The sequence below is a fragment of the Canis lupus genome, chromosome 3 (genome assembly GCF_003254725.2).
Source record: "Canis lupus dingo isolate Sandy chromosome 3, ASM325472v2, whole genome shotgun sequence".
NCBI classification, from domain to species: Eukaryota; Metazoa; Chordata; class Mammalia; order Carnivora; family Canidae; genus Canis; species Canis lupus.
In genome coordinates, this window is record NC_064245.1 from 87,833,951 (window position 1) to 87,844,922 (window position 10,972).

Genomic DNA, 10,972 nt, shown 5'->3' on the forward strand with positions numbered 1-10,972 from the left:
TTTGAAGGCAAAAAAATGTTGACATCTTCTTAAAAGATGCTTTTCTTCTTTCCACAATAGGAGGAAGGGATCATAGATCCACAGATATGTTGAAATTGATAAGGTCATGACAGATGGAGAAGTGGGGGCTCAGAGAAGTTGAGAAAATACTCAAGTTTACCCCGCAGTTAAAGGAAAAGACAGAGATGCTTGTATTTTTTGGCTCCCCGTCCAGCTCTCTCTTTGGTGTGCTGTGACTGACCTAGTTATTTATGGAGCATGTTACCTCTGCTATCTCCCTACTGCAGAGAGACTGCCAAAGAGTCAGCGCTACCCTTAGATTCACACTGTATGAGGATGAAAAGCAATGATTTTTTTTTCCCCCAAGTGAAGGATCTTCCAAAGAATGCTTGTGATGACAGGATTATGTGTCTGTCACTGCTGTCTGGAGGCCTAATCCTCTGTGATCTTGTAGCAGTGACTGCACATTGAGAGTTCTTACGTGAGGTACTGTACCCCCCACACACCCTGAGCCAGGCTCTCCTGGGAGAAGCATCAGTGGGAGCTTGAGGTGACTTCTTGGATGAGAACTTTGGTTCTTGCTTACAGCATTACACCTGCTTCTATGTGATAAGTTAGAAGGGTTTTGTTTAAAGGTTTACTTTATGATAGAATTCCTGCTAATCGATTTCTGTTTGGCATTCTTCTTTTGTCAACCTAATTCCCTTTGTGTATGAATCAGTAAACCAGTTCACAAATATTTATGAAACACCTACCAAGGACAGGGCCACTGTCTGTGAATCTCATTAGGAGAAATATGACATGCAACCCCTACACTCAATAAAAATCACAACTCAGGAATTCAGGAAGTGTTTGAGAAACATACCAACCAAGGAACATACATAGGCAAATATATCTGTGAAAATTTGAATTAAAGTTAATTGCATTCTTTATTGTAGGACTTTTGCAGCCTAGAGTATGCTAATGTGGATTGTAATCCTTCCCAAGGGAACATATAGTGCAATGTTTTCCAAATGTGATGAACCATTTAAAGTTACTTTGTATGGAATGATTCAAAAGACTATATTTCTTTTGAAGATACTGTGGGAAAGATTCCACAATTTGAGGAGCTATATTACAAAAATCCTCCTCTATGTGACTTAAATTTTGTGCAGTTTCTTGGTGGAAATTCCTTATGCTCAGAATAATGTGTGTGCTTGAAATAATCTAAGATGACCCAGGGGTGTGCATATTCCTGGGATACACAAAATCTTTTAAGAAGTACCTGAGAAAATGGATAGTTTTAAGACAGTCAGTTTATAGATCCTCAGTTTCCACTTGTAATTTCTATTTTCCCACAAATTGATCTGGGAGAGAATGAACCTGATTTTGAGGAATCCCACTTCCTTAATTCCTTTCTCTTACCTTAAAAAAAAAAAATCTCAACTCTCAATCATCTAGATTCTCTCCATGGTGCATTGCTATGGGGGTGGAAACCTTATTCTACTCCAGAAGAAAAAGACAAATGGAAAAGTTGGTGATATTGTTGAGAAGAGAATGACTTTAATGCCTGGGTTAAAAAAAAATTTGCAAGGCAGATGTTTTCAATTCAACAATATTGCAGGAGTACCTAATTGACTAATTGTTTAATAGATGATAAAAAATAATTTTTGATATGATTTCTCTGTGATATTTTTGGCAAATACATGGACAGAGTTGAAGAATTAAATCAAACTTCTTCTATTTCCATCCATTTGTTTAGATGAATAAATTTTTCCTATGCTTCAATCTATAGAAGATATAAATGAGGGATGAAATTAGTGCTGACCCTTGTCTTATTAATATATTTACAGTAATGGTAATGTGTAGTATTCATTGTTGAATAGAAGAACCATAGGGGGGGAAGGCTTCAGCCCAATCCATTTCATTAAGAAATTATTACCAATGATATTTTATTTTATTCTTTTTAAATGAACACAAAAATATTTATAGTCATAACTCAATATAAAAAGAATTTTTAATGCTTCAAGCTTTATGGTCACTGGATGTTTAAAAATAATTTACCCTTCAATTTGCATGCAGATTTTTGTTTTACTGCAGTATGACTCAGTAATCATTAAAGACTTCCAATCACAAAATTTCTTTTTTTAGGATGAAATTCTGTGGGGGAGTTGGGATGGAGTTATGAGTTTAAAGGGAATAATGATGTGAAATTGTTGACTGCAAAAGAAGAGTGTGCTTTTGTTTATCACATGAATGATTGCGGTTCTCAACTTGCTGTTATGTTTCGTTTACTTTTGGCAGATTTTACAGAGTAATCTACAGATTAATTAAAAAGTGACATTATGGGGCACCTGGGTGGTATGTTTGGTTAAGCATCTGGCCATTAGTTTCGGCTCAGGTCATGATCTCTGGGTGGTGAGATCGAGCCCCATGTCAGGCTCCCTGCTCAGTGTGGAGTCTGCTTGAGATTTTCTCTCCTCTTCCTGTGCCCCTACTGCTCTCTTTTTCTAAAATAGATGATTTTTTAAGTTATATTATTTGTTATATGCCAGAAATTATGCCTTTTGCAATTAATTATAAATTAAAGATGAAATTTTAGATGTCAGCTTATAGATGCACAAATATTTCATAAGTCTTTCATGAAAAAAAGGCAAAAAAATAATGTTTAAAGACCACTGAAGCCACAGTCCATAATTACTATTCTACCCTTATAACTACCTCCTTTACTCTGTGCATTTGCAATTTACACCATGAATTTTAATTGTTCTTGGAATTTTTTTTTGATCTGTAATTTGTGTTCTCCAATCAGTAAGACATCACACATAACTAATTCTTAGGGTATTATTCTTCCTTAAATTGGTATTAGCGTATGCTTTTCAGGTGTCAAACTTGGAAGTACAACAGCCAGTCATTTTGCCAGCAAAATTGATTTATTTGGAATTGACAAAGGACATGAAATGAACATGCAAGCTATGGCAAAATCATAGGTTAGAAGAGAGCAACATTATAGAAACAATTGCAAGAGGCTGCTTTGAGTGAAAGTCCATTGGAGGAAAATGAGAGGTCGAGGTGACAGGGGTTTCTCATGGGCTGAGTTATGGCAGTTTCTCATTGGCTGGGCTGTTGCTAGATGAGAAGAAAACCTTCTTCCTGCTGGGATAGTAAAGTGGGCTCATTCCTGTTGGAATATGTTAGGTACTCTCCTTCCTATTAGGGTCTGCATGAGAACTCCTCTTCAGGGCTCCCAATTCCATTTAAAATGGTTTCCTTTATTCATTTTCACACAGGGCAAAGTTTTTATCTCTTTCATTTATATGGTTAACGTATGTTAACCTCATCTCCTTTGTCTCTGAAAAAGATGTGAAATGCGAAGAGCTGGCTTATATAAGTAGTCTTGGTATTTAGAAAATTGAGATGAAGTAGGATGTGCCATTAAAGAGAGAATACCAGTGTTTGGAGACTAACATGCCAGGTTAGTGCAACCTTGGACAAGTCATACTACTTCTTACAGCTTTAACATTTAATTGATTTATCAGTTAGATTCCTTTAATACTAAGATGATTTATCTCTTAAATAAAAAATAGTTTGGTAAGAACACTTATATGAGATCTACCTCAACAAATGTTTAAATTTTATTTTTTTTAGCTTTTCATTTTGAGATAATTTCAGATGCTGCAAAATGAATTTTTATATATCCTTTATCTAGCTTCGCCAAATGTTAACATTTTATATAACAGAAAGTATTTGTAAAAATCAGGAAATTAACATTGGTACAACGTTACCATCTAATCTAGAGACCTTATTAAATTCCAGTTGTCCTATTAATGTCTTTTTTTCCTGGTCTTTGAGCCAATCCAGTCTCCTGTTACATTTAGCTGTCATGCTTCTTTAACTGGGAACAGTTCCTAAATCTTTTAAAAATTGAGAACAATTCCTAAGTCTTTTTTTTTTTTCCTTTCGTGGCATTGACCCATAAGAAGAGTACTGATAAAAATATTTTTTGCTTGACCAAACCTGAGTTGGGTTCCTGAACCTTCTCCCAGTCCCATTTGTACACTTCCTTATGAAATCCAGTTTCAGTGATAACCCTACTGTGTTAGTTTAACCAGAAGCCCCTCACCTTCAATATCCGGTCACCCTCTACATCTGATCAGATTCTTTACCCCCCACTCTTCTCCAGGTGATATCTGATCCCCCTGGCTTATCTTCAGCAAGGACCCTCTGATGTTTCCTCTTGGCAGTCTTCCACCCACAGAATCTTGCCCTGCTCCTTGGCTATAAATTCCCACTTGTCCATGTGATGCTGGGAGTTGAACCCAATCCCTCTCCAACCTTCTGTGAAATCTCATTGTGGTGGTCTCTATTCTTATTGCTATGGACCCAAGTAAAATCTACCTTACCTTCTTTAAAAGGGTCATGAACTTTTTTTTTTCTTTAACAGTACACATTAGTTATTCTGTAGTGTGGATTGGGTGATCCTTCTTCATTTTCAAATTCAGGTTTTGTGCTTTTGGAGAGAATGTCACAGAAGATGTTGTATCCTAAGAACAGCCTATGAAGAGGTATCTGATATCAATTTGTCTCATTACTGGTGACGTTAACTTTGGTTAAGATGCTCTCCACCAGGTTTCTCCAATGAAAAATCAACTGAGTTTTTTATTAGCATAATTTTTCTTTACAAATAAAAGTCTTGCATGGAAACTTCCAATATTTTTGTCTTGGTTTTTTTTTTTTTTTTGACTCATCAAAATGTGTAGGATCAGAACTTGGGGTAGTTCGCATTCATCTCTGACTCCACATTGCTTTCTTTACAAAGAATTGCAAAATGGAATATTACTTAGACTTTTCATGATGAATCTCTGCTAAACTACAGGTATAAAATTAGAGCATGACACATTTAAATCATTTATTTGTAAAACATACATAATTCTATATTACATAATCTTATTCTATTATCCCACTCTGTATTTTTTAAAGTGATTTTTGAATCAGAAGACCAAGATTAGTCTTAATTAGCTCTAGTCTTAGCTTCATGAACTTTCTGTATTTTTGTAACTCAATTGCCTCTTTTATAAAATGAAAATACTTAAGCCTACATGTGTTAGCCTCACAGAGAGATCCTGTGACATTCAGAAAACATAACTGTGTAAGTGATGTTGTGCCCTGTTGGATGTCTGCATGTCTGCAACAGGAATGTGGGGAGAGCTGCTCAAATGCTCTGTAAATTCTGGGCACCAAACTCTCCAGTTTGATCCATAGATTGAGTTTCAACAATACTGGACATAAGTTGTTGGTATGACCAGAAATGGATTAGCCAGATAGTGCTGTAGACTATCTTTTACACACACTCACATACATGCACCTGAACTACATTAAATGCAGATATAATTAGAATAGAGTACTGGTGTTGAAAACAAAGTACTTTCCATTAAAGCATCAGCAAAGTTCTTAGAAATCAGAGGTCAAAGGAAATATTCCTACCCCGTTAATATCCTAGGCTGTGTCATATCAGCTGGACTGTGTCATATCAGCTGGACTTCCTACCTTCTAGCAGCTTTTTGGCAACTAAATCTCTACAACTCTGGGTAATTTCCTATTTATTAATGAACAATTCCATGCAAACACACCAACTCCAGTAGCTGTGGCTCTTCACTTTAAAAAGTGGTCATCACGAAATCAGAGAGGGAGACAAATCATAAGAGTCTCCTAGTCATAGGAAACAAACTGAGGGTTGCTGGAGAGAAGATGGGTGGGGGGAATAGGGTAACTGGGTGACAGGCATGAAGCAGGGCACGTGATGTAATAAACACTGGATGTTACATGCGACTGATGAATCACTGAACTCTACCTCTGAAACTAATATTATACTATATATTAATTGAATTTAAATTTAAAAAAAATTAGTAAGCGGTCATCAGACCCTCTTAGACCTCCTAAACACCCCACCCCCACTCCCACCATCTCCACTGCTGTCTATGCTGTGTTCTACTCAGGTACTTGACTTTTATAGACAAGGGAACAACATACTGTCAGGTATTATCCAAGAAAATGTCTTCCCCTCATTCTCTCCAAGTTATCTCCTCTTTAGTTATCCCCTGTACTGTTTATGCATTTATTAATCATTCAACAAACATTTAATGAGAACTTCATATAAACCAAGGACTGTTCTAGGAGGTGGAGACCTCAAGATCTTATGGGGCTCATAGTCCATTTCAGCAGATGAAGGCAAAACCATCTCCCACGACTTTGTATGACTTCCCTCTTTAACTATTCCATGCCCATTTCCATGTGCATGATAAAATAAGCATTGCAAACTGTGGAGAATTATAAAAATAGATTATAATTATTCGTATTGCTTTCACTGTATGGTTACTGTTGCTAAGACAACTGATTCAGGTGATACCCATTCACGTTGTTAGCAAGTAGAAGCACAATTCATTATACCTACTGAGTAATAAATCTCTATCTCCTGAGAATTTTCTATCTCTTGACTCTGCACACCTCTTTGATTATTGCCTTTAGTTTCCATGTCTACCCCATTTCCCCACCTGGAGTCATTTAACACAACCACAGTGGCTGCACATCACTACTCAGCTTAGAGAATTGTCCAGCTTGCACTCCTTTATGAATTCACATTGAATCCTAGTGCTTGATAGGTCTTCCACACTTCCCATTTGGAATCACCCCTTTTGTGTTTTTCCAAAGAACAACTTCATAAATAGTAAAACACCTTAGATTCTGATTCAGTGGAACCAGGGCAAGACCCAGAAACAGCATTTTTTTAAACACCAGGGGATAATCTTATTGTAACTTCTCAGGACTGTAAAAGTTGCCAAAATGCTACCACAAGCCATTGTGCCTTTTTTTTCTTTTCTATTACTTTCTTTTCTTTTCTTTTTTCCTTCCTTCCTTCCTCCCTTCCTTCCTTCCTTCCTCCCTTCCTTCCTTCCTTCCTTCCTTCCTTCCTTCCTTCCTTCCTTCCTTCCTTCCTTCCTTCCTTCCTTTTTCTTTCCTTCCTTTTTGTATCCTTTATCCCTATCATATTGTCTAGGTCTCTTCACTCTATTTTTAAATGGCTGACATTACTTGGGGATCCATATCCACATTCATGTCTCTCAGGTGCTCAAGATAGAAAACTGAGGTTATGTTGGGAACATGACTCTTGAACAATTACTCAAATCAAGGCATTTGTCTCTTGAAATTGGTTTTCAAAACCATATTATTTTAAATGGAGAAAAAGATTGAAAATTTGATGCAGTCATTTACTTCTTTGGTAGAAAACCACTGACCCTATGTTCTACCAATTCTGTTTTATTGCCAATAAAGTCTTCCTTCGAGTAGCACAGGACCGAAGTGAGATTCACTTATAACAAGAACCTAAAAGAATCAGTTAATGGTGAATGGCTTTAGATTTGTGTTGTACTGTTTATTCCTCCCTTTGGGGTTTTGCCTTTACATTCTTCACTGTCATCTTGTTAACATCACCTAAACCATTAATAACAGGGCCAGCCCATAGTTGTCAAAAAAAAAATCATTGTTGCTATTTTTATATCTGGAAACCAAATCTACTGGACTTGAGTGGGCGTGAGTTACAGTTACTTAGGCATGTTGATTTCGTGTGTGTGTCTGTGCAGAATGCGGCGGTTGCCATGGCATCTCTGTGCATGATTTCTGTGAAGGTAGTGCTGATTGAATCTATAAAAAGATGAGCCCAGAAAAATATGTTTATAAAAACCATTTTCTGATGAAATTGTCAAAGTGATGCCAATCTGTGTGTTTGTTTTGTTTCAGTCCACATTCCATTATTTAATGTTTCTTAAAACCATGGATTTTTAGACTGCTCTAAGGTTGATGGAAGCTCTTACTGATGATTTATTGACTCATAATGCTCACCGGTGTGAGCTAAGAATAAAAGGTGGTTTTTCATGCAGTCCAGTTTACATGTATTCTTAGCTTTTATTCATGTGCTATGCCTCTGAAAAAGTGTGTAATCAAATTTTTAGAAATCAAATGAGACATCTGGCTATCTAAAACAATTCTATTGTAACTTCATGTATAAAGCTAATAATCACTCTCCCTGTCCCCCACTGTGAGCCTGAATGACAGAATTATTTTAAGTCTGGTTTTGGAAGTCTGGGATCTGAGTTCTACCATTATCTGTGGGGCTTCAGGCAAATCGTTCCTCTACTCTGGACCTCCATTTCTTCTGCTCTAAAACTCAGAGGATTTGCCAGGATAATTCTTCAGCTATTAAGTGTAATTGCATGTGTATGTGTGTGTACGTGCATGTGTGTGTGTGTGTGTAGATATATATTGTTACATGTCAGATTTGCTTAAAGAAAGGGCATTTTTTTTTTTTTAGAAAGCTGATAGTTCACACTAAATATATTTCAACAGAACACAATTTGTCAAAATTAAGAGAATGGCATTTGGTTTCCCTCTCTATTCACAAATTTGTTACTAACTTTAGGGTAAAACAGTAAAAACAAGCTTGATTTTGAAGTCTGACAAAATGCACCTAAATTTTATGAGCTCTGCTACTGGTGACTTGAGTAGACGAGAGACTTGATTTTGATTTAGACAAAAGTCAATACCATGTTAGAAATGACAGCATATGTTGCTCATGGTTATCTCTCAAAAGAATTGTATAGATGAAACATTTAGGAAGGATTTTCAGAAAATGAAGGATCTACAATGAGGAAGTTCTTATACATTAGGAACGTAGATCAAGACTCAGTAATGTATGAATTAAAAGCTCTAGTTCCACAGAAGAGGAATATGCTTTTGGTGACACAGAAGTGAGCAGGTCAAAAGTTCATATGAGCATTTATCTATCTGTTGAAAAAATGTTTATTGTCTTACACTGGGTTCCCAAGAGGCAGACTCCAAGATGGAGAATTGAATAGAGAAACTTTATTTGAGCATGCTTTGGGAGAGAGATACCCATAAGGACGTAGGAAGTGAGGAAATTGGATAGGTCAGCGAGACAAGCTGGCCTGCTTAGAGAGACAGGTAAGCTCCTAGCTGATCCTGCAGGAACTTCTGGAGGTTGTGTGGTCCTTAAGATTTGTCTCACATTGAGAGAAGAGAGATAAGCCTTTATGTTCTGTCATAAGCTAGTAATTGGCCACAGGTCAACATCTGGGGGTCAGTCCCCCAATGCTGAGGGCAATGTCTAGTGAGTGGCAAGGCAGTGAGCATTCAGCACCTGATATTTTCAGCAGCTGGGGATGAGTGTACTGGCTGTGAAGGGGGATCCAGGAGATAACATAGTATCCGCTATACTTTCTCAATCCATATTAAGCAAACTGGACTTTATAAAGTGCTTCTCAAACATGAATTTTTGATTACAGCAAACCGCCAAACATGTTCTCCTAGAGAACCATACACCCACCACATGGTCATGCTAGATGTTGTTAAAACCTACCAAACAAACTCATTTGTAACCAAATGTTCCCCATCCTCACTTGCCACAGGAACCGATTTTTGGCATAACGTCAAATAACAATATGCAGAATTAGGTTCTGTAGAGCATTCTTGGAAAAATGTTGATTTATAAATGATTACTAGGGTGATTACTACTATAGTGTCAATACCTAGAAAATATTTTATCATTTCAACCACTCCTCCAAATGAAAAATAACACACACACATGCACACGCATGCATTTATCATTCGTCCTCTCCAATTCATGAGTGAGCTGACTTCGACAAGTAGAAAAAAGGCCAAAGTTAACTCTCTGTTTAAGTTCAGTTATCTTTATCCCATAAAAACTCGTCTATCCATTCATACATTCTTCTGTTTACCCGACCATCTGTTTATTCAAAAACCACTTAGTGTGTATATGAATATCTGCTAATCAGAAGCTAGAATGTAAGCTCATTGAAAGCAGGAACTTTTTCTACCTTGTTAACTGCCTCTCGTGTCAAGCATGGAATTTGGTGATGCAGAAACATTTGTTCAATGCATGAATGCCTAGTGGACGTAAGTAGGCACTGTGCCAGGCACTGGGATATAAGAAAGACATAGTTTGTGTTTCCTGCACTGCAGAGGCTCATCTCTAGTGGAGACCTTCATAACAATAAACAATTTAGGATGGAACCAACGAAGTCAATGATTTCAAAAATATTACCGGTGGTAATTTCTGAAGATCTCACATAGATAAGATAGGCAATAGGGAATTCCCTCTTTGTGCACATATAATATTTGAGAGGAAGCAGTAATAACCCTTAGTTGTTGTGTTGATGCCATTCTTCAGGGCTGCGGGGATGGGAGATTGTAGGACGGGAAGGAGGCAGAGGTGGGTGGTTAGAATTGGCATCAGCTGTAGGAAAGTGGCAAAGTCATTATGTCTGATGCTGATCTACATTCTTTCTAATTCTTTGAACATGTTGTTAAATGTACTGAGAGAATTTAGGGAGAGGGAGTTATAAGGTTTGGAATTGGGCCTAAACCATAGGTTGATAATGGAATTCTTGCTGTATTTTTATAGCCCTTTGGCTAATGCTGAGGCCAAAGCACGCTAGCACATCTGCCAGCACAGTGTCTTCTCAAACTGTCGACCTCATCTCCTCCTCTCTTTGGCTCTTCTCAAAGAGATCTCTCCTTGCTCAATTCTGCTAGACTTCACAAAGTCAACGGGAGCCTGGCTTTGGGTTGTCAGTGGCCGATATGTTCAAAGACAGATGGCTTGGAATTTGAGGCAATGAACACCTGTAGTATGGTCAATGCCAGGAAATATTCAAAGGTAAAAAAAAAAAATGAGATGGTTTGGCAATACATCCTGTGTGTGAAGAAATGAATAACGGAAATTATATTTGGTCTGATCCAGTATTGTCTTTAGGTGAAAATTCACACACTCGATTAGAAATCTAAAATCTAAGTTGGAGGTCTCTTTGTCACTCCTGCTTTTTTACAAGGTCATAACTTCAATCTTCTGCATGCTCTTGGATATTATCTCTCCTTCTGTCTGATTCATACGAATATTCAT